Source organism: Psammomys obesus, unplaced genomic scaffold (assembly GCF_907164565.1).
Source record: "Psammomys obesus unplaced genomic scaffold, mPsaObe1.curated_primary_1811, whole genome shotgun sequence".
NCBI classification, from domain to species: domain Eukaryota; kingdom Metazoa; phylum Chordata; class Mammalia; order Rodentia; family Muridae; genus Psammomys; species Psammomys obesus.
Genome location: NW_026596085.1, coordinates 13,718,127 through 13,739,089, shown reverse-complemented (window position 1 = coordinate 13,739,089; position 20,963 = coordinate 13,718,127). Strand labels below are relative to the sequence as shown.

Below are 20,963 nucleotides of genomic sequence, written 5' to 3'. Positions count from 1 at the left end.
CACACACACACACACACACACACACACACACACACACACACACACACACAAAGAAAGATAATAATAAAATGTGATTAAAAAAAAAACAACTAAATGAAGAGTTCAGCGAGCAGGCCTAAGGCATCAGATGTAATAGCAAAGCAGACCATGCGCTCAGAGGTAGATTAGAGGAAGACCCCAGGGAAGCAGAGAGTTGTGAACAGGACATGCAGAAACGGTGGACATGAACGTGAAACTCCATAGGAAGGGAGGACAGAGGTTAGTAATCTGAAGAAACAGTGGCACCAACTCTCAGATTCAAGAGGCCAGTGGATCCTGAATGGAATTAACAGAGAAAACCGTGCAAATATGTCACAATGGATTTAATTAAACCAATCAAGGGGAGAAATTTTGCGTTTAGAAAGCTCTCACTATGTAGATTAAGACATCAGCAATCTCTTGATCCTCCTTCCTCAGGCTCCGGAGTGTTGGAATGAGTCACAATACCCTATCGGAAACTGTTAAAGCTATCACAGAAAAAAGATCCCCATCAGTGATGGTTGTTGAATGGGAATGGTCTTAATAAATACAGCAGACAATGTTGTCAGTTTGCTAAAGGGTGTCTATCACTCTGGAGTCTGCATTTCAGCAAATGTATCCTTTAAGATGGAAATTCCAGTCTCTGTGAACCTAAATTGTTTCACACTGGCCCAGAAAACTGTAAATAAAGATGGAACGTGAATAAACTCACATGGGATGCCAGATATAATTAGGAGAATAGTCTCTGGGAGCTTTAGACCCAATGCAGGACACAGCTTAGCACCATATCCAGCCTGTGGGGAGAGAGGCTATCCACTCAGAAGCCTGTAGGTAAAGCAGACAGTACTCCTTGCAGAGAGGCAAATTCTCTTTCTGAAATGTAGAGGGTCAGCCAGCTCACTGGCTCCCAGGCTTTGAAAAGGATTTGTGATTTTTCCGTGTGAGAGCAGCTACATTCACAGTGGAAGCTGGTTTCTAACCCTCGCTTGCCCCATTAGGACTTTGTGCTTGTAGCCAGCACAAGTGCTGTGGTTCCTGGTAAGGGCCTCCTTCCCTCCTAATTGCATACTTCTTCCCCACCTTGGGAGAAGTGAGTTTCACTTGGAACACCGGATCTGGTAGGTGGGTATTAGGAGAGACTGCCATAGTGCCAGGTGGACTGGGGGCACTGTCTGAACAAAGGCCGAGGCATGGCACCCATGATGGACTCGAAACAGCATGCAGTGCTTTTTCCCTTTTTATATTCACTTGATTTCTTGGTCTGCTGTGAGCCACACTGCTTGTTTGTGTGTTGGGAGAAGCAGGAGGAACCTGCAGCTGGACTGTGATTCCAGCCCTCCTGTGGCAGACACGCCAGAATGAATATTTGGGAAAGGTTGTACATGAAAGCATTTATTCAGAGGAACCCCGATCCAACCCCCTGCCCTGCATAGCCACCCCCATCAGACAGCTACTGACTGTGCTAGTGTAGCTTAAAGATCTTTACCATCTGCCAGAAGTGCTGCTGGCAGCACTGGTGGCCTGGGGATGCTGCTGTGCAGTCTCCTTGTGTTCTTTTTTGCCTGCAGAACTTGAGAGGAAACCATGTGCAGGACCGTGTGACAAGGACGAAGGCCCTCAGGCCAGCCTAGACGGCCTAGTCGGATGTAAACGCCTTGGTGTTTGCTTGGCATGTGGTGCCATTTTTGTGGTGCATATACTCAAGGCCTGCTTCCCCTCACTGCGTGGCTCCTCTCTCATGCCCACATGTGCCTGCTGCTGCTTCCTCCTTCCATTTGACTCTCTGTCAGCGGTGGCTTTTCCTCTTCTAGTGGCCTCTGTTGATTCCTGCCTGACTCAGTGCTGTCTGCCTCTCCAGGAAGGTTAGCTGTGACTCCTCTGTGTACTTTGAGTGCATGGCCCTATACTTGAATTGTACTGAGTAAGGTGTTGACCAAATTCCAAATGGCGGAACGTTGAAGTGCACACCACTGTTAGAAGCTAGAGTATGGCCTATGCCCTGAAGTGGCTGCACTTCAGCCCCTAAGAGCAGAGTTTATCCTCATACAGCCTTCCTTGTGGCAGCCTAGGGGCTCTGTCCTGCTGGTCTTTACTCTGTGATTCATGCTGATTGTAGCGGATGTCAGAAGTGTCCTTGGTTAGTGCCTGAGGAAGGAGGAGAAAGGGCTTGAGAAGTATGCATGAGTTCCTAGTGTGTCCAACAAGATGCTGGAGCACAAAGTCCTTTCCCCTTTTATTGGGCAGCCCGGGCCATTTGGCTGCAATGGTGTCAGGGGACATTCCAAAGTGAGAGGGTAGTCCTGAGCACAGCCAATGGACACTGCAGTCACCAGCTTTGAAAAGACATTAGAGAGTCATGTAAGCTTCAGTACCATCCAAACTTGAATTCATTTTATAAACATCTAGAATATTGAAGTCAGGAAAGGTTAAGGGCTTGACATGTTTATTCAGGAAGAATAAGCCTCATGGCCAAGGACCAAAGTGACTGAAAGCTGCATGTATCTTACAGTTGCTTCTGTCCATATTCAAGTAGTTGTGTGTCACAGAGCTCCTTCAGAAGTAGAAATAAGTGCTGTCCTTTCTTGTCCTGCCTCTCAGAATTTAAATTTACTTAGGAGTTTGGGGTCTAAGGAAGAGAACACATGTGTTCACTGTCCACCAAATCTGATTATTAAAGCCATTTTATAGGTAGTAGCCACCTGCTCCCACCAGTAGTTTCCCATTGAGGTGATAGGTTTTTGTTAGACTCTACCTCCTGGTGGGATCTCAACCCAAAGAATACAGTATGTGATTTTGCCCATGTTGCATCTAGAATGCTTGTGTATATTTGGAAGTGAGATTTACATTTTCCCAGGGAGTCATAATGACCCTTTGCACATTTTGTTGTTCTTAACATTCATTATATCTGAGATCACATGGCCTGGATTGCTGCCAAGATAGACTTGCCAGATGTGAGCAAGCTTCCAGCCCTTGCTGTGACCAGAACACCTCTGCGGAGTCTCAGGCCAGTGCCCACTTCCAGGCCTTGTTCTCATGTCATGTCTACTGTGGCACGGGTGCTTTTGGGTGAATGAAGCGTCTGCTGTGTCTTTTGACTTAAGGGACATATGAGCTTGCTTGGTGTTACATCACTTGAGCTTATACGGCCTCAGTTGTGCCCAAGAGACACTGGTCATGTCCAGTCAGAAGACTACAAAGAACTTGTTCACAAAGGAGGTGAGAGTGTTAGCCCATCAGAGAGGCACTGGTACCATCTCCAAGAAGCCTGTTTCTGGAGGCACAGGGACAGTGAGAGGTGGCTTCAGGGAGCAGGAAAGGGGCAGGAACTCCGGGAGCTCTTTCACTCTCATTGGAGCGCTGGGTCTACTGGGTTTTGCCTCAGGTTGTTGGAGAAATGCTGCTGGTCCTGGGGACTGGGAAGCTTGGTGGTGACCCAGGCTGAACAAAGGCTATGGAGGAAGGTCAGCCAGAGATGCTGCTGCAGGAGCGGTAAAGCTGTTGCTGGACCACTTAAGGAGACTGAGCTACAGAAATGTGCCTTCTTGGGTTTCTTACTCATATTGTGCTTTCTCTTTTCATCATTAAAAACAGCACTAACTTCATCTCCCACCTAATCTTTTAGTCCCACTTGTCTGCTATGGGTCCAGGGTGCCAGATTCAGCAAGCAAAACATAGCCCAGTTGCCCTTGACTTTCATGTGAGCACTGATGGGTTTGAATGTAACATGCCTAGGCAGTACTCAGCACTCACTGACACTCAGACTTTCTTCATCTTATCTGGAACTGTTCTAAGTATGAGTTCAGAGGGGCAAAGTATAACTTACGCCCAATCTAATCTACATGCTCACATTTTCTGACACTTCAGAGAATGGAGAGAATGACCTTAAATATAATAGATTATTTGATTTAGTGTTTCTGGTTTTATGTTAAGGTCCTTGATCCACTTGGACTTTAGTTCAGCACAGGGTGATAAATATGGATCTATTTGCATTTTTTTTTTTTTTTTTTTTTTTTTACGTGTAGACATCCACTTAGACCAGCATTATGTGTTGAAGATGCTGTCTTTTTACCATGTATGGTTTTGGCTTCTTTGTCAAAAATCAGTTGTCTTATTTCTAGGTCTTTGATTCAATTCTATTGATTCACCATTTTGTTTCTATGCCAGTACCATGCAGTTTTTATTACTGTTGCTCTATAATACAGCTTGAGATCAGGGTTGGAGATGCCTCCAGAAGATCTTTTATTATACAGGATTGTTTTCTCTATCCTGAGTTTTTGGAAAGTTTCAACTTTCCCATGAAGTTGAGAATTGTTCTTTCAAGGTCTGTAAAGAATTGTCTTAGTATTTTTATGGGAATTACATTGAATCTGTAGATTGCTTTTGGTAAGATGGCCAATTTTACTGTGTTAGCGCTACCAATCCATGAGCATGGAAGATCTTTCCATCTTCTGCTATCTTCTTCAATTTCTTTCTTCAGAGACTTGAAGGTTTTTTCATACAGCCATGTGTGTGGTTTTGTGGAAGGTGCTTGATGTGCCCCAAGGGGTGGACACTCTTATAAAGTTGGCTGGAACCCTTGTTTGGATCTGTGTAGGGCTAGTATCTAAGTCAGACTCTCTTGTTTACCTGCTACCTGAGGAACTGTCCGCCCACAATGTGAGCATGTCAGGGGCCCCCTGCAGCTCAGCAGTCTGAATAACAGGCAGCCTGTGTCATATAGAGTCCTTCCTGTAACTGTAGCATCAGGGACCAGTGGGCATGGAGACAGGATGGAGAGACTAACCATGAAGCAGACAAACACTTCACCAGCTGGCAGAAGTCTAAGGAATGAGTTGGCTTCCAGTTTCAAGCTAAGAAGGTCTTTAGATCCCAAAGTTTCAAAGGCTGGGTGTCAGGAAAGATGTCAGTCATTGAGTTAAAATAGGGGTTTGGGCTCCAGAGACTAGTTTGAGGGCTCCAGAAGGAAAGAGACAAAAGACTTGCTTGGGGACCAGCCTTGAGGACTCTTGAGTCTTATTTCTCAATTCAGTGATAAGGAGTTCCAACCTCAGCTCTGGAGGCTAGCCCACCTGTCTGTCATCTGCTAGTATCATAGCTTAGTGAGGAGTGTCCCCATCACCTCTTATTTGTCCTGTGTGTGAGGACAAGAGAGTTATAAAGTGCTTAATAGCAACTCACACAGGTGCAGCTCCTGAGGAACCAGTTACAGAGCAGGCTTCTGGTGGAAGCTGAGGAAGGGCCTGTGGCCAATATTTTTACCAATATTGTCCCCATTCCCTTAAGAAAGAAAACACTAGAACTCATTACTGAGCAGTAGGCCTACCTCTGCTTGTTAAGTGGCTTTATCTCCTTGTACATTTTCCCTTTCTTGGGTTTTTAATTCCAGTTAAATGTGATTTTAATGAAATTTCTGTGAAAGCTGTCGTGACTACATTGTAAGGTTAAAATTGACTTATTCTTTCAAGATAGGATTCAGTTACAGCTAGTAAACTAGATTCAGTTTTATTACCAGCCAAGTGAAAATATTTTTATTACCCTGACAAGGTAAGCAGTCAGAGAGCAGAGAATAAATCAGCAGTGTGACTCAGGCCTGGGCAGTCCTCAGAGTGACCGCCTCTTGCCACACAGCAGTCTCTCTGCGATGTGCGGCCTCATTAGGCCTCAGAATGGCTGATTGTGAACTGGAAATGGTGATGGTGTTTCATTTGAGACACACAGACAAGCTGATTGAAAAGCACATGTGGAAATGTAGCCCCCTTGGGACCATGTCACAGCTGGGGGAAGTTCCCTAGGGCAGAGGAAGCCTCGTGTGCAGTGTGCCACAGAGGCCTAGCCCATGGGCTTCCCCAAGAATACACCTCAGTGCCTGGGGCTAGGCAAGAGCCAGTCTTCAGTGTTCCTTTACATTCCTCTGAGGACTGTGTTCCCTGTTGCCTGATTGTTGTACCCTTGTACCCATTTACCTCAAGGCCCCTTGGGTCTCCTGGTTCTCCTAAATGGATACCAAGCTGGGCAGAGTGGCAGAGTCTGCTTGATTTGTGGGGGCAATCATAACACTTACCACCCAGTGCTATGAAGATAAGCAGGGGGTGCAGCCTCTCAGTGCTGTTGATGCTCTGTCTCTCTGGGCTATCTCTGCTCTCAGGGCCTGATTTGGAGGTTTTAGAAGCCAGCAGATTCTAGGGCTCTTCGGCCTCCGTCAGTCCAAGAACTGGGGGCCAGTCCCACGCTGGAATGCTTTTTCTGGCTTGCTCTTCTACCAGCTTTTGTTTCAAGTCTCTGGTTGCTTCAGTCCATATGGTTGTCTTGGGTTCTTGGTGTCAGGCCTGGAAGCCATCTCCTCCTTCTCCACTCTTTTTTAAAATTTTATATATCTTTATATTAATTGCAGTTTATTTACTTTGTGTCCCAGCTGTAGCTCCCTCCTTTATTCCCTCCCAGTCCCACCCTCCCTCGCTCATCTTCTACTTGCCCCTCTCTAAGTCCACTTATAGGGGAGGTCCTCCTCCCCTTCCATCTTACCATAGCTTATCAAGTCCCATCAGAACTGGCTGCAATGTCTTCCTCTGTGGCCTAGCTGGGCTGCTCCTCCCACGGGGGGCTGGGGAGGTCAAAGATCTAGCCATACAGTTCATGCCAGAGATAGTCCCTGTTCCCCTTACTAGGGAAGCCACTTGGATACTGAGCTGCCATGGGCTACGTCTGAGCAGGGGTTCCTTCTCCACTCTTAAAGTGGTGCCGTGGAAGAGTAGCCTGTCTTAGGGTCTTTTTTCACCCTCCACTTCCTTGCTGTTTATAGGGAAGATCCCTGACACCCTTTTCCTTCACAGCACATGCTCATCTTCAGGGTTCTTCCCGAACAAGTTGAGGAGGGCTCTATTAACACCAAGGGTCAGTTTGTCATTCTGCTTGTAGAATAGGGTTACCCCAAGGATCCTGGGACATGTGACCTTCTGGTCTGCCTGTACATAAATCCCCTGCAGGGCAGAAGGATTGCTTTTTATTAAGACCACATACTGACAGGCATTTGGCTTCTGACTGCAGAGGACGTTTTGTCCTACATAAGAGTATTAACAGTTGTTCTGAGAGCCCTTTCCCTAGGCCACACTCAGCACAGCTGCATAAGAGTACTGTTCTCCTACCCAGCCCATTTCATGGCTTGAGGGAAAGCCAAACTGCTTCAGTTACTGCAAGGTAGGAGGGCAGGGCTAGCACTCCACAGAGACACAGGCTACTGTCCCTTGATATTGATTCTGCGTTAGCCCCCATTTCTTTCTTCCTAGAGGTTGTGGGACAGGGAGGCAGGACTGTGATGGGCACCAAGTGTGGAGTGTTTGCCACCTGGCAATGGCCACCACGGGCAGTGAAGTGCAAGCAAATGAAGCCTGGCAAGCTCTGGAACAGATGATGGTGTCTCTGTGGCCCCCATGCTGAGATTGATGTTCCGGGTTTATTGCTGAGCTGAGGCCAGTTAATTACGTCGTAAGCAGAGACTTCCAAGTGCAGTGGTTCGCCCTGACCTCAAGAAGAAAAGTCTTGGCCTGAATGTAGGTCATTAGACCTGCTTCCGAAATGTCCCCAGCATCCTTCCTTTTGTGGCTGCTGGAGAGGGTCTATGTGTTTTGTTTTGTTTTTTTCTATGTCGTGGTAAAGGGCTGGGCTCCTTCCTACCTCCCCACCCCAGTTAAGTAGCTGCATTGGCAGGGGCTGAGGGATCAAGGACAGTTGATTATTTTGAAGGTCTTTTATCCTCTCAGCCCATGCATAAGCCCATGAATAAGAATTCCTGGGCCTGTGCACTGGAGGCCATACCTTTTCACTTCAGTCTTCATTCAGAGGTGAACTTGTGGTGGGCCCTCTGTGGGTGCCTGGTAGGCTCAACTTTCAGCTCACCTGTGGCCCTGTGTACTCATTCACCCAGACTTCTTCTATAATCATGTATCCTCATTACTGCATGGGTTCATGCCCCATTCTGCTTTGCCCAGTCTCTCCATCTTACGACCTTACAGGTTATTGACCACAGGGCTAAGCCAGACTCCACGAGGGGCTTTGCTTTGTGGGCACAGTCAGGGCAAGGGCATGGGGAATGGCAGTATTGGGGTGGGAGAGGACAGTAGGCATGGGTGGGGACTAACTGGACACTGATCTCCCACAGGCAAGTCCTGAGTTCCTAAAAGTTTATGAAGAGGAAGAATCAGAGGCACCTACCAAATAGGGCTAAATGTTCTCCTACGGCTCCCACCCCTTCCTGTAGTGCTGGGAGAAGTAAAACTGCTGAGTTTGTAGAGCTCCCCCTCAGCTGAGTATGCTTTGTGGGCGGGCTAGGAGGGGAGCCTGAAAGCTCTAGGCCTTGGTTCCTGGTGAAGCCTTGGCCCCCCTTTGCCTCTGCCTGGACTAGCATGATGCTGCAGGTGCTTAGTGAGAATCCCACTGGGCATGTGGGATGTGTGTGTGGGGGGGTGCCACATGGTAGCAGTGAATGTGGTTACCTTGGGAACCAGGGGCCCATGCCCGCCCGTCTCTGGTTTCTGAGAGCCTGTAAGGACTTCACCATGGTAAGCCACACCAGAAATGCAGGCTGCTCCTCACTTGATTTGCATAAGGAATCCTAAGGACCCATCAGCACACCATCTTCCATACTAAGTGCCCCTCCTCATTTCCAGGAAACGTGTTTTAGCTTGCATCTGTAATTCCCTGCACACTGATTTTGCTCTCATAGTCTCCCTATCCTTCCTCTAAGACAGAACTTGGGGTAGGAAGATCAAGATTTATCTTGCACAAGAATAGCTATGATGTAAAGTTACACTCCTGGAGGCTGGCATGTGTGTCCCTGAGCTTTATGTCCTATGGCTAGGTCTGGGTGTTGCTGCCATGATGGGTCTTCACAAAAGGGTCTGCCCCTCAAGGCTGCCAGTTTCACTGCAGAAGGTGAGTGATGATGTTCAGGTATTCCTGGGGGCTTCTGTGTGGGTGTTTTATCACATAGTACTTTGAAGATGTTCCATCCCACCCACCTGTCTGCCCTCCTTCATAAGCCTTGGTCCTTTTTTCTCTGTTTTGATTCAACCACAGTCACTGAGGCCAGTTAATTCACATTGTAAGCAGAGACTTCTATGTGCAGTGGTTCACCCTGACCTCAAGAAGAAAAGTCTTGGCCTGAATGTAGGTCATTAGACCTGCTTCCAAAATGTCCCCAGCATCCTTCCTGTTCACAGCTGCTGTCTGTCCATCTTACCCTCCTGCCAACATGGAAATCTTTTCCTCTGTATTATTCCTTATCTGAAGCTGGAAAGGAGCCCAGAGTCTTACAGTGAGGTGCCATGCTGATTACCAAGGCCAACACAGTAGTTACATATGCTCTTGTCCCTTCTCCATGCTCCAGGCGCTTGGCTCTGTGGGATGCAGGAAAGTCAGGAGGGGCAGGGCCATGATGTATGTGTGGAGGCTGAAAGGTGAGCAGACACTGGTACAGGGAGATTGTGGGTCTAGGTTGCAGCTCAGGTTTTGCTGTTCTCCTAGCATTAAGCTGGTTCAGCAGAGGGGAGAACGTGACTGCTTCAGCCTCACTGAGCCTGTGTCAGGGCTGACTCTGAGGAGCTGACCTGTCATGTATCCAGCTCTGTACTTGTTTGGCCAGGAGTTTTTGTGTCTTTCTTAGTTTAGTTAGGGTCTTGGCCTGCCATTTGGATCTCTGCAAGGATGGACAGAGAGACAAGGCCAGAAACCCCTATGTGAAAACTGTGTTCCTGAAATCCTGAGCTGGGAATGTTGCAATTATGAACACTGAGCAGAGCTCAGAAGTGTTTGCCTTAGCCCTGAGGGGGCAAGCCCAGTCACCTCTTTGCCCAAAGCCACAAAGAATGGCGCTCCCAGGTGAAAAATTAAAAACAAAAATGAGAGGACAGAAGTTCAGTACCCAACAAGCACAGAGTCCCAGGACCACCTCCCAAGGGCATTGCCTGCCATGGTGGGGAATGATGGTGGTGCAGGTGCAGGTGATGCAGATGCAGGGAGATACAGTGAGCCAGATGGCAGTCATAACTCAACCCTAGCCTGCACAGGGGCTGGACTGGCAAGACAGTGACACAGAGACAATGATTGCAACCGTGGGAGAATAGAGATCACACCACACAGAGATGGAAGATGTCAGAATGGTCCCCATTGAGTTCGTGGAGACCAAGACTTCTGTTAAACAATTGGAAAACACTGTGTAGGAAGGATTCTGGGAGATTAGACTCTGGAGAAGATCCATGAGCACAGCAGCAGGGGGCTGTGCAGAATGAGAAAGCAAGGAGCAAGACAATGAGGGTAGCACCTGTGGGCTCAAGGAAGGACTGTGATTGATGTCCACTCTAAAGGAATAGGAAGTGCATCCTGGGAGAAATGTTCTGGTCTTTTAGAAAACATGGATGAAGCAGTTAAGTCCAGAGACTCACAGAGGAAAAACTGGAAAGGTCAAACAGAAATAGTGACAGTGATTGCAGCTATGTGGAGAGAGATGAGGGAGAACCAAGAAAGCACAAGCCAGAAGGGGAGGAGCATATTGGTGCTGCAGGTTCTTATACTGCACCTAAGGCTGTGCGAAACACACAATAAGGTGAACTGACAAGGCACCTAGCCTATGAACACTATGGCAGGTGACAGGATAGCTGAGCCATGGCCAGTGAGCTGTACTGGAGGGATGATATGCTTACTATAGGAAGACAAGGATTGTGCAAGGTGAGCAAAGAATGATAGGACAAACAGAGCACTAGGAGTAACACCCAGGGTCCATCTCAGCATGGGGAGACGCACACGCTGATGGTTTTGCGTGCCAATCAACAGGCAGATCTGTCAGACTGGACTAAACAGAGCATTTGCCTATGTGTTTCATGGAAGAAGTCCATCTTAAATACAGCGACATGTTTTAACAGCAATATGATCTCACACCATTCTAAAAAAGTGGAAGTCACTGCTCAAAGCCAAACAGAGTTCAGAATGAAAAATATAATCTTTCATAGAGTAAGATTATATGTGTACTTACATATATGCTATAGAAATCTCTATATGTAATTCATAAAACATGTATAAAAGGGTAATTTAGTAAGAGCAAATGTCAGTCTCCTGCTCCCACTACCAAGTATTAATACATGTACTGATAGAACCTATCAAAATATTCTGAACAGAATTCCAAACTTCGAAGAAGTGGATAGTTCTGTGTTAGAATCACAGATTCTGATCACTTCTCTTTAAGCAGAAGATTAGGTACACAGAACCAGTGAGGGCACACAGTGCCAATACTGCCAGTAAACGGCACCTGCTTGACTTCCAAGAGCTCTAAGGATGCATGCTTGACCACACTTATCTCTGACAGTAGATGCCTCAGCGAGTCTTAAGAGGATTTAAGGAATGTTCAGTATGTTCTCTGAGGACAATGGAACACAGTGTAGAAATCTGTAAGGTAGCCAGGCGATGCCCAATGATTTCTAAGTCAATCCTTTAAGTAACCCAGTGACCATAGGAAAATCACAGGGACATTACAAGGGACATTAGGAAGTATTTTGAAGTGAATGAGCATAAAAATTCAGAAATATAGTGGTAGAAGATCCATCAAACCCAGACAAAGCAGTGTGTAGAGGGAAACATAGTACTAGTCGCCTGTTCCTGAAGGAAACCCGAATTACCAAGTCAGGGACCTCAACTCCTGCCTTCAGGAACTTAGGTGGAGTGAATACAAAAGCTTGTTTAGAAAAAGTCAATAAATCAATGTTTATAGTCAACTGGTGAGGAAGAAAAACAGATTGCTAATATGAGGACTGGACAGTCACCATTGTGTAGGCCCCTAAGCATGAAGAAAGTAGGGACTATCACTCCCATTTTGACCTTTGACAATGTTATGAAATGGGTATATTTTTCTAAAACCAGAATCACACAGCTAACCCTACAAGAAGGGTGTGTTTTGATTATCTCAAATTTTATGAAAGCAAATGAGTTGGAGTTTAAATCTAGCCTTCACAGAAGACTCTAGGCACAGGTACCTCCACTGGAAAGCATTCAACAATGAATAACTGATTCTCTAAGGCTGCTGGGAAAATGTACAGGGGTATATGCTTCCCAGTTTATTCTTTAAGACTGGTGTTTCTCCTAGTCCCAAACCAAAGGTACTTTTAAGGAAAGAACTACAAACCCAGTATCCTCCATGAACATAGATGGGAAAATCCTGAACAAAACTTTTAGCAAATAAAATCCAACACTGTATTAAAAGTATAATATATCATTGTGACATGTGCTATATCCTTGAATGCATGGTTGATTTAACTGTTGAAAAAGTCTCTGATATAGTCCATTATGTTAAAATATCAAAAAAAAGGACAGACCCATAAAATTATCTTGGTTTATGCAGGAGAAGCATTTGACAAAGTCCAGTGTTCTTTCTTAATGAAAGCCCTCAGTAATCTGGGAGTGGAGGGAGCTTCCTAACCCTGGCAGAGGGCTTCTGCAAAAGCCTGCAGCTGAACTCATATATACGGTGTGAGTCTGAATGCTTTCTCCAGGCCTGATCGTTCTGCTTCCGTTCAGCATGCATGCAGGAAGTCCCACCAGTGCACAGAGGCAAAACCAGCAAATGGAAGCACACACAGTGCATGAATGGCCCCCAGACTGGAAAAGGACAAAGGAAACCCGTCATCTCTTGAAAGCTGGTGGAAGCAACAAAAGAAGTAACTAGAACCTGGAGGAGAGTTTCGTGAGGCTTCAGGACAGCAGGCCAACACACAGAGATGGTGTTTCTGCACAATAGCAACGAGAAATCGGCAACTGAGTAGGCTGGGAAGACAGCTCAGTTGGTGGGTCTGAGACTGACGTTCAGAACCCACATGGAATGAATAGGCATAGTGGTTCATGCTTGTAATCCCAGTGCTGGGGAGGCAGAGGCAGGTGGATACCTGGCCCTTACTAGCCAGCCAGCCTTCTTACTTAGTGAGTTCCAGGCCTGTAAGAGACCCTGCCTCAAAAATAGCCAGGTCGGTGTGGAATACCTCCTAAGGAGGACACTCGAGGTTTTCCTCTGGCCTCTATACATATGTGGGTACATGTGTGCATACAAATACAAAGTACCTACAGACATTAGTAAGTGAGAGTGAATGAACATCAATGGTTATAGTAGTATAAAAATGTGATTTCAGGAAAACTTGATATAGTCATCCTGAACATGAAAACTACAAAACATAGCCTAGAGAGATTCAGAATGACTCAATCATGCCCATAGACTTGGAAAGTCAGGATATTAAATAACAATTTTCCCCTAAGTAATCACACCTTCAATCCCAGTTAGGATCCCAGCCTACTTTCCTTCAGAAAAGGGCATGCTGATCTTTCAGTTCACAGGCAAAAACAGAGCCCCTGGCATACCTCGACACGCCCAGCAAGATGAACAATGTGCCTGGCCCAGCTTTGGCTGAGTTCAGGAATGGTGATCAAGCCATCAGTTATTGACACTGAGCTAAAGACCACTGGGATGGAAGAGGGTTTGGAGAAAGAGGGTTTGCAGCACATGCAGGCAATTGGCTTCCAAAAGATGGGAAAGAGTCAGTGGTAGAACACACATATTATGTGAAGGGACATGCACCTTGTCTGTGCCACATTACGCAGTGAGCTTAGATGAACGAGGCGCTTCGGAACATAGCCTTCGTGCAGTGGAGGCAAGTTTTGAAGTTGAGTTCTTAGGAAAACCCCCAAACCAGGAAGCATAAAGGAGATTTGGACAGATAGCAAAATTAAAAGATGCTCTTCAGATGCTTCTGTCCAGAGTGAGCATAGCTGCCTTCCAAATACTGCAATCGTTTTTTTTTTTTGGATCTTTATGATACCATTTCTTGAGAGTTGGACAGGACAAGGCCTGGGCAGATTGCTCAGCTGGTACGGTGCCTGTCACGGAAGCATGAACACCTGAGTGAGTCCTGTCTCCCTCACCCAAGTAAAAGGACTAAGTATGGCAGTACATGACTTTAATCCCAGATATGGGGAAGTAGAAACAGGAAGATCTCTGGGCTTACTGGCTAGCCAGCCAAGTTGGATTGCTGTGCTCTAGGTTTTATGAAATTTATGTTTCAAAAATAAGGTGGAGAGTGATTCAGAAGCCACCTGGTAATGACCACTGACCTCTGCATGTGTGTATGCACCTGTATACGCACATGTGCACGCGTGCACGCGTGCGCACACACACACACACACACACACACACACACACACACACACACACACGTTGAATGGAAAGGAGCCAGGAACTAAGGCCCTCATGTGTGCTGTCTTCCAGCTACCCTGCCACCTGCTCCCCTTCTCTTCTGCAGACTTCTCTGATCCATCATGGAGAGTGCAGTCAAACCTACTGAGTGCTGGGAATCCAGGAGGCTCAGCACCACCTTTTCTGACTGAATCTAGCTGGTTGTTGCTTTTTGGTGTGATGGCAGCCCTCTCTTAGAAGACCTTATTGAGATGCTTATGAGCACATCTGTGAAGCAAGAGTGATCTGATACCTCGTTGCCTCAGCTCTGTGTAGCTCTAGAAGAACCTGCATTTTAGATTATGTTACTGTCAAAAAATAGACCTTAATGCCTCTCTAGGGCAGAGAAGACTGTGTGCTGTGGTGTCAGATACACCCTGATGCTATATAACCTGCCAGGAGGCTTAATTATATTCTGAGCTCATGCTTACTAGGGTCCCAAGAGAGGGAGGTATTGTTTCTTTCCTGCAAGGCCCAGGACTGAGTATGCTGTGGCCCCTTCGTGGGGCTGAATTGGCCACATCATGCTTGCCTGACTTGAAACATTGTGCCTTCTGGGTCTGACTGCCCTCACCTACACACTGCTGAGTACTCAAAAAGACAGCCATTGTGTGCTTTGGTGGCCATGTTAAAATGACACTTGGAGGACTTGTTTTGAAGGAATGCTTTTGTCCTCTACTCTAAGGTCTGTTGGGGATATCAGCCCCCTGGGGCATTTGATGGTAGCTAGCATATTTACTCTATGAATGTCCAGCCTAGTGACCACCATACTTCTGATGCTATCCTTCTAGAATTAGAGTTTACAAGTCACAGGATGAGGCCACTATGATCATTCTTTCCCAGATGCCAGCCACACTGCAGTACTCAGAATTCAGTCACTGCAGTACTTATGGCTGGCTAGCTTGTTTGAGTGGCTTATAACATTCAGAAAGCACTCACTCAGAGCTCCAGTTTTATTGTGGGGGCATGGGGCAGGAGGATCCACCGAATAAAGAGACACATGAGGTAGACTCTGTTGTTCTAGGAGCCGCATGCCTGCCCCTGATGTATCAAGACGATCCCCTCTCCACTGTATCGTAGTGCTGGCTTCCCAGGAGGCTCGACGGAGCTGGTTGCTGAGAACTTCTATGGGCACATTGTAGGTATGGGCAGGTGCATCTTGGGTGCATATAGTGTGCATGGTGGCACTCACTCTCCAGCTTCCCATGCCTTCCCAGGCTCCAGCAAGGCTTCTGGTGTTAGGTGCCCAGGCCCGATCATGGAGCTATCTAGTGCCCATCAGTAGAACAGCATGGCAAGGTTCTCAAGGCTGCCTTGTCAGTACCAGCACAGGGGCTGGTGAAGTGCTTATCACACAACAGTTAGCAGCTCTGTGTGAGGCTGCAGGCTCTGGGAAGCCAGCTTTCCTGGCTTTCATCTTGCCTCTGGGGCTCCGGGGATGCCTCTGAGGGGCTAGAAACCCCTCCAGCCTCTATGGTCCTGGGATCAGCTGAGATTTGGAGCTCTTTGCTCAGGAGTAGCAGTGAGGATGTTGGGGTTTCTCTCTTTGCCTGATCAGCACATTTCTGAAATGGTGTTAAATTTTTATAAATAAAATCTCACTTCCTATTGATTTCCATTACAATTTCTGAGGAAAACATCTCTTTTTTTTTTTTTTTTCCCCTAAGGAGGTTATCTGACCATTCTTAGAGGATGGTGGCGTGTTTGTGTGAAATGTTACAGCTCATATGTGGCAGTACAGGCCACTTGTGTTCATAGGCACTGCCTGGGCATTCTGGTTTTCCTAAACCAGATAATCCCCAGAAGCAAAACTAAGCCTGGTCTGGGCTTCAGGGCTGACCCAGATGTCCTTTCAACCAGCCTTCCATCCCTGGAGCCTTGCTCTACTTTCCTACCAACTTAGGCCAAGAGGGAGTAAGAGTCACCCTCCTTGGTTGGAGCCCTGAGCTAGTAAGCTCTACTCCTGTTTGGTGATGGAAGGTAAGCTGCTTGCCTGCTTGCCAGAGCCCTGGTTCTCACAGCCCCAATCCCCTCAGCCATGCCTTCACACACCTAGTTTGTACAGCTCTGGGTTGTGTGCCTCCAGAGCTCTTAATTACTGTAAGCCGTCTGTGTTGGATCTTCTACTTCAGCCCTTCTATCACTTTTCTGAGCACGCTCTGCTGGAGGACAGTACACTGGCATTGCTGAGAGGAAGCTTCCTGGCCATTTTCTCAGGGAAGGTGGTTGCTGCTGTCATCAGTGTGGTTTTCTGAGATGTCTCCTTTCTGGTTGTTGGTTCAGCCCCTCATCCTGTCACCAAGGCACAGCAGGTCCCCAGGTCCTCTAGCTGGCAAGTGTGCTGGCCACAGCACCTGTTTAGGACTCGACTTTTCCTGCAGTGGAGAAGCATCTTTTTAGTCACAGAGGCCCTGTGTTGACTGTCAGTTGTTCTTGTTTCTGTTCTTTTTTGTCATCCTAACTGATGAGAGGATCAGAATCTTTCCCTTTAATCAAAGCCCATTCAAGCCAGGCCCAGCAAAGTAGACAGTGTTCAGCCTGCCCTCAGCTCAGTACCAGGATTGAAAGATTCCTTTGTTGGGTATCTATATGTGGGCTGTTGTGTCTGCTCTTTGTGCAAGTAAACCTTTGTTGCCTGGTCTCATGTCAAAACTGTTAACCTGTAGTAGGAACTCCAGGGTGCAGTGTGTTTGCATAATTTGCCTTCATTTCAGTCCAGAAGACTAGATGTTTTCTGCAAGATTTCAGCTCACAGGCTCACTCTTGAAAGCACCAAGGAGAGCACCCCACAGGCTGTGGCTACTGTCCCTCCTGATGACTTTACAGTAGTACACCATGCCCTGCCATAAAGGACACGTTGGCTTGAGAGATGATAGTAATTATATCTGCCCACGTTCATTATGCCAGAACCCTGATTGCTAGTGAAATGGAAACTCTGGTTTTGGAATTATTACTGACCAGATTCCTTTATCAGTAAGAGACCATGTGCTCACGGGTGCTTATAAAACAGGAGAAATGAGTCATTTCAGCACACACACTTGCAGTTCTGATATATATAAATTGGAAGCCATGCCTAGAGTTTAGCTGTCTATCTTATACTGTGTTCAAAATAGGAGGTAGCCCTAGATGAGACTCATTATGCACATTAGAAGCTGGCTGGAGAGCTGGTGGTTGGTCCACTTATCATTCATTACCTCTTTCCTGAGTAGCATACAGTCAGTGAAAAATGGCCACTTCCCTATGAACAAGGACACTGTCCAGGTAGCTCCAGGGTAGACATTCCATCTGAAGGAGTCAGTAGTTCCACCTGACACTGTTTAGGCCACCCAGCAGAACACTGGCCACAGGCACTCACAGAGGTCCTCATGGTCTCCTGTTGTGGTCTCACCATCCAGTGAGTGTAGTGTTTGTCCTTTAGGAAACTGCTAGGAGTTCAAGGTCTCAGAAAGGAGGCCAAGTGCCTAGAAGCCTGGTGACATGGACAGTTGAAGAGGCTCCAGCCTTGTGTGCTTGGCTCTTGGAGGAGAGGAGCAGCTTGCCCTCCAGTGGCTTGGTTCAAAGGCAGCCCTGGTGTGGAGGGCCCCTTGTGTATCCTCTCTGGGGACTATGCACCGCAAGCCTTCTTCCGCAAGGTTGACTTGTGTCCTTGTGCAGTTATTGCTGTCCGTGTTATTGTCATTCTGCAAGGACTGGTGCTCTCCAGAAGGAGATGACCTCACCTGGGGCCTGACATGCACCCCTGGTAGAACCTGCCCCTCACCAAGTCAGGCCTGAGGGCTGCAGCTTGCTGGACCCTGCTCCTGCTTTGTGTAGAGCAGAAAGGGTTGATTTTTCCCTCTTTTGCTGGGGTATTTTAATGATAGATAGTCCAGAAATGTGTGTTGAATTTTTCAGAGTTGTTTCTGGCCAGTTTGTCTTAGAAAGGTGCTGCCTGCCTCCGGGGTGCATGTTAGAACTGTTTGTTTTTCAGGTCCTAAGATTCCTACCTTTGCTGTTGGTGGGCTGCTGGTACTATAGTACAGGAGGCTGTGGCTTCTGGATGTAGGTCCCTGTGCTGGCTTCTTTTCTCTGCTCTCCCTGAGTCTTCAGTGGAGAGCTTCAGCATCAGCTGCTCTTTTAACACAGAGGGTCTCCAAGAGGACCATCTCTGCCCTTGGGGAAGTTGAGTCTAACCATGAAGACCTGGTGGTCACTTACAGGCACTGAGCGATTTCATGTGAGGAGGGGATGATGGAGTGACTGGGAACAACAGAAGAGCTGCGCACTAGTGAAGATAGAAGTAGGACCAGCTGAAGCCTGATAACAGTGGATCACTATGGCTGGGGGAGGTGTGGTGGAGCCAGAGCGTACCTGCCTGGTACACCCTCTCTAGCAGCAGCAAGTCCTCCTGATTCCAGCATAGGCTGCCCTGCAGGCTGCCCTCATTGCCTGTTGGTTTTCAGTTTCTGGGGCGCTGCCACCACCCTTGGGCATGTGGGTCCCACCTGCATATTCATGAAAGCTCATTCCTCATGCTCCTATGTAGAAAGAATCTTGTTCAGTAAATTCAGTCATTTTCTGAACTGCTGGTTTGCAAGTGTTCATCAGATTTGAATTTCACATCAACTGCAGTGTCCTGCTTCAGTAGGCTGGGCCGTGGCCGAGGCTGCTGCTATCCCAGCAGGATGTGCCTGTGGGAGCTGCAAAGGTTGCTGAGATGAAGAGCCACTTGGGCCCTTGGATCTTTATGTCAGTTCAGTTTTTGTAACTACAGCTAATTTCAGGCTGGAAACAAATTTGTTTGTGTCTTCTTAAAAAAAAAATTACCTATATAGAATTAGGAAGTTGATTAGTCCTGGTTGCACAGGTCTGTGCCACACTTCTTTAATAAACAGAATCCAAACAAACTCCCATCTATGGAAGCTGGGCATCTGCAGTGAGTGGAACCAACTGGAAGAGCAGCCATGCAGGCGGCCCCACTGCCCAGCCACATGACAGCGTTAGGCCTTTTTCTGCTGGGCCTGGAATCCTGCTTCTTAAGTCTTTTCCTGCAAAAGCAGCATGTGGCAGATATGCAGAAACCTATAGGTCCTGCTCCTTAGGTCAGGGAGTACTTTTCTGGGGTCTCAGGGTTATCACTCCTCTTCCGAGAACCCTTTCCTCAAAGTCTTAGGACCATTTTCCTAATACCTTGCCGCAGCCTCTGTGAAGACTGGAGGGAACATGGTTGCTTTCATCAGCTCTATTCTGTAGCTATGTACCACTTCTCCTATTATATACCAAGGGCCCAGCTTCTAGCACCTGGACCTTGAGGGGACAAAGTGCCACCAAACTGTGGCTCAATCCTATGATCATCCTGCCCAGAGTTTTCTGGTCAGCTGAGGACAGCAGTGAGCAGAGAGTGCAGGAACTGCCCGCCTTCTGAGACTTTGTTTTTTTCTAGGACCAGCCTATCATAACCTCCTGTGGGCCTGACTGCCTCTCAGCCACTGCAGCCCAGTTAAGTGTGTCTATTCTTACATTGAAGTGGGTTATCTATAAGATGCAGGACAGGCACAGGGCAGGGTTTCTTCCTTCAGTGGTTGGGAATGCCTTATTTCTGAGGCATAGCTAGTTGCTCAACTTAACATAAGCTAGAATTATCTCAAAGGAGGGAACCACAATTGAGAAAATGCCTCCATAAGATCTGGCTGTAGAGTAATTTTCATAATTAGTGATTGTTGGGGGGCAGCCCATTGTGGGTCATCCTGGGCTGGTGGTCCTGGGTTCTTCAAGAAAGCAGGCAGAGGAAGTCATAACGAGCAAGCCAGTAAGTGCCACTTGTCTGTGGGTCCCTGCACCAGCTCCTGCCTCCAGGTTGCAGTTCCAGCTCTCGCCACATTTGATAATGAGCTATTATGTGGAACTGTGGGTGAAATAAACCCATCCCTCTCCAAGTTTCTTTTGGTCATGGTGTTTCATCTCAGCAATAGTAACTCTAAGAAGACAGGGTTTATGCTTTGGGGACAGGTTTGGTAGAACATGGGTCTCTGTGAAGCCCAGTTAGTACTTAGTCCATTTAGAGGTGGCCTGGTCTGGACAGGGACAGATCTGCTGGGTCTGGGTATAGGTGGGATGGTACCTGGGTGAGGTTGGGCTCTCTAGGAGTTTGATGGTTCATTTCCTCAGCCCGTCACCCTCCTGGCACTTACTTCTATAGCCATGTGCTTCTTAATCTGTACTCCCTTATATGGACTCTCTTCTCTTCCTGAGTATTGAGGTGTGGAGAATCCCAAATGTGCACATTCGCCTGGCACAGCTGTTCCTCTTCGAATCATCACTGTCATTACCACCATAGTTTATTCTTTTCAAAAAAATTCTTTTTTGTTTGTATGTTTTGAGACAAGGTTCCTCTGTATAGCCTTGGCTACCCTGAACTTGATTTGTAGACCAGGCTGGCTTTGAACTCACGGCGGTCTTCCTGCCTTTGCCTTCCTGAATGCTGGGGTTAAAGGTGTTAAAGCCACCAAGCCTGGCTAAAATCACTCATTTTTATGTGCACAGGTACTTTCCTGCATGTGTGTCTATGCACCATTTATTGTGTCTGATGCACCTGTAGGTCAGAAGAAGGTATTGAGTCCCCTGAAACTGGTGTTACAAATGCTTGTGAATTGGGTATTGGACATTGAACCCAGGTCCTCTGCAAGAGCAATAAGTGCTCTTAACC

General features: G+C 47.1%; 1 protein-coding gene across 2 annotated transcripts in view; it reads left to right on the top strand.

The window, feature by feature from the left end:
• Tbc1d22a (TBC1 domain family member 22A) overlaps positions 1-20,963 on the top strand; it is a 274,151-nt gene that overhangs the window by 156,792 nt on the left and 96,396 nt on the right. The gene's annotated exons all lie outside the window — the stretch shown is intronic.